The 3788-nt window shown below is 40.4% G+C and overlaps 1 pseudogene; it reads left to right on the top strand.

Annotated features, from left to right (window-relative positions):
• The first annotated feature begins 1173 nt into the window (after window positions 1–1173).
• On the top strand, window positions 1174–1513 carry LOC100754450 (annotated as a pseudogene).
• Window positions 1514–3788: the final 2275 nt, after the last annotated feature.

Consider the following 3788-nt stretch of genomic DNA (forward strand, 5'->3'; position numbering starts at 1 on the left):
TTACTCCATGACTAGTTGTTACCAGACCCAATCTTGTGCAGATCTTGTGCAGATGACCACAGCTGCTGTGAGTTCAACAGCCATGTCATGCCTGAAAGTCAGCATTTCATACCACTCCTCACCCTTCTTGTAGCTCTTACATTCTTTCTGTTGCCTCTTTGACAACATTCTCTGAGTCTTTGAGGGAGTGATATAGATATTCCAAAAATATATGTATTCGTATATATACTTTTTGTGTCTCTGTCTCTGTCTCTCTCTCTCTGGGTGTGTGTGTGAGTGTGTGTGTGTGTGTGTGTGTGTGTGTGTGTGTGTGTGTGTGTGTGTGTGTGTGTGTATGTGCATGCCACATGTATACAGGTACCTGTGAAAGCCAGGGAGCATATCAGATTCCATAAACTAGAGCTGTAGATGATTGTTATCTTCCTGATGTGAGTCCTGCGAACCGAACATAGGTATTCTAGAAGAGCGGTAATGTTCTTAATTGCTAAGCTATTGCTGCCATCTTGCCTCATTTATATTTGAAGATTCAACAGTCCCTTTATTCTTAGCCCTTTGACCAGTTGTGAGTCCCTGCAATTTAAGTGAGAACTGCAACAACAAGCTTGTCTTTTAAAATGGTGAAAAAAAGGACTAAGTTACTAGCATCAACAGAGTTACTTAGAAGACAATTTGAGGAGCACATCATGAGAATTTTGAACTTATTTATGTAAAATTGACATTGAATCTGGGTTACACTTATATTGGGATTGCTTGTAGGCATAGGCATGAAAAGCCTGGTGTGCCATAACAGTTACTGGGGATTCTGAGGAGACCAAGGTGCTAGTCTAACATGGAAATGAGGAAAAGTCTATTGGAAATTCAAGGGGAAAAGTCATCTTGTTACAGCACAACATAGAAGTTGGCTATAGTGTTCACTCTAAGATTTATAGAAAACCGAATTTCAAAGTAAGAGATGAGCCATTTTCTTTCTCAGAAGCTATTTGGAAAACAATATCCAGAAGATTCAAGCTGCTACATGGGTATTACTGGACATTCTTAGTCACATACATTGAGATTGAAAAGCAAAACACAGAAAGAAAATATTTAGAAAATGTACAAGTTGGCAATGGAAGGAGAAAAATAATAATACAAAAGAGATAAGGGGCTCTTATCTGCCTCGGCGGCAGAAGCAAGATGATGAAAGGAACATCATCCTTTGGAAAGCGTCTCAATAAGACGCACACGTTGTACCGCCGCTGTGGCTCTAAGGCCTACCACCTTCAGAAGTCCACCTGTGGCAAATGTGGCGGCTACCCTGCTAAGTGGAAGAGAAAGTATCTGGAGTGCCAAGGCTAAGAGGCGAAACACTACCGGGACTGGGTGGATGAGGCACCTAAAAATTGTCTATCGAAGATTCAGACATGGATTCCGTGAAGGGACAACATCTAAACCCAAGAGGGAAGCTGTTGCAGCACCCAGTTCATCTTGAGGATTTCAGTCAGTCATAAAAATAAAATGTTCTGGTTTCAAAAACAGGGAGAGAGAGAGAGAGAGAGAGAGAGAGAGAGAGAGAGAGAAGTAGAGAAGGGTGTGGCTAATGAACTGCTTGCTGCTAAGATTGGTTTGAACTATAATTAGAAATAATCAGCAAAAAAACTCAAGGGAACTTTAAAAATCTTTGAAGTAGCCTACTCATCACAGGCCCAGAGGATTGGAAGAGCTGTATAGTTTTGTAGAATCCTGTAGCCATAACCATCAGTCTGTTGAGTATAAATGCCTTGGAACTTCTCTGTGTGCAGCTAGCAAGGCAGCTGTTACAGCTGTTACAGAAGCAGAACCAACAGCTGTTGGTGCTAGTAACAGACATTGGCATCCACAGCTGCCTGTGTGAGGAAAGTAAAAGTTACAGGGTCACAGTTACTTGCTACAAGGCTTGAAGACAAACGTCTGTCAAAGGATCAGAGACCCACTGAGTGCTTGTTTTGAGACAATGCCTGATAGAGCTGTGACAGTCACAGGGAGAATTGCAGACAGGCAGAGACAACAGCATCAACCACCCACCGGGGAAAATTGTCATTATCCAGTAGTTTTGGAGAGTGAACTTGTAGCGTTTGACCAGGAAAATCGAATACATGAGGCTACCCCAAAACCTAGGACCCTGGCTCTCAATGAAGCATTGCAACTAATTTCAGATTTGAAGCCCAAAGATTTAATGTCTATCTGTGTTTTGATCTTTCCTATTTTGCAAATTGCTTCCTTCTTCTTGCTGATTTGTCGTTTTGGGAGTAGGAAAGTGATCCGGTCTCTGTCTCACTACCATATCTTGGAAGCATATTAAACTGATTTTTTTGTTTCTGTTTCATTTTGATTTCAAGACAGACTCTCAATATACAGCCCAGCTAGCCTGGAATTTGCAATCCTGCTACTTCATCCTCCCAGGTTCTGGGATTATAGGCATGCACAACAAAACCCAGACTTACTAAATTGTTTTTAAATTATTATTTGACAAGGGGTTCACACTGGAGCTTTGGATGTGATTTTTTGACTTGGAGTGTTTATTGATGTTGGATAATTTAAGATTTGGGGACTCTGGAAGAGAATGAATGTATTTTGTGTTATAAAACAAACCTTGGAAAGGAGTATCACACTGTGGTTTAAATGTGTCCCTCAAAAATTCATATGTTGGAGGGTTGTTTGTCAGACTGCTAGTATTTGGAGTTGTTGGACTTTTGCAAGTGAGAGACACAAATAGGAGGTAATTTTAAATAAATGATAGAATTACCCATCAAAATGAAGTAGGACTGAAATTAATAACACATTTTATGAAGCCAATATAATCTTACTATCTAAGCCAGTTGAAAATGTATAATTAAAGGAAACTATAGGGCAATATATCTGATAAATATGTATGTCAAGAGGGCCTCAAGAAAATGTCAACAAATGAAATTCAGTAGCACATCAAATTATCCATCATTACCAAGTGAGATTTATCCCTGATGTGAATTTTAGGTCGCCTTAGCATACACAGATCAATCAATGTGAACCATACATAAACTTATAGACCAAAACCACATGATCATGTCAATTGATGATGCTAAAAATATATTTTGCATTGGGAGATGAAGGCAGGAGGACAAAAGTTCAAGGTAAACCCTGGCTATATAGCAAACTTGAGACCAAATTGTGATACGTGAGGCACTGTTCATATTACAACACCCAGCAAAATTCAACATCTTTTCTTGGTGAAAACTGTCAAGAGGCTCTGCCCTGCTCAGAGACACCTGAGGCCTGGGGACTGCTCATTGTGGATCCCACACTGGCAGGATCCAGTCAACCCAGAGACTGCCAAGGCCCCTGTACCAGTTCTGCCTCCATCCATGGGAAGAGGAGAGGTATCAGAGTGTTGGACCTGTTTGCACCCACTGGAAGGGAACCTTGGTCCCGTACCCACCAGGAGAGGAAGAGACCCCTTCTACACCCACCAGAAAAAGGGATGGGAAGAAGAAAATATAAAAACACATTCAACAACAGAAAAATCAATATAACACCATCAGAGTCTAGGGACCGTACACCAGCAAGACCTGAACATACTAACCCAGATGAAGAAGAGAATGAACTTAAAAACAACTTTGTAAAAATGATAGAGACCCTCAAAGAGGATATGAGAAAATCCATTAAAGAAATGGAAGAAAAACAAACCAAAAAATAAACGAAATCAATGAATCTCTTAAGGAAACAGTTCAAGACTTAAAACTGAAATAGAGACAAAAAAACACAGTCCGAGGGTATTCTGGAATTAGAAACTCTGG

The sequence above is a fragment of the Cricetulus griseus genome, chromosome X (assembly GCF_003668045.3).
Source record: "Cricetulus griseus strain 17A/GY chromosome X, alternate assembly CriGri-PICRH-1.0, whole genome shotgun sequence".
Lineage (NCBI taxonomy): Eukaryota > Metazoa > Chordata > Mammalia > Rodentia > Cricetidae > Cricetulus > Cricetulus griseus.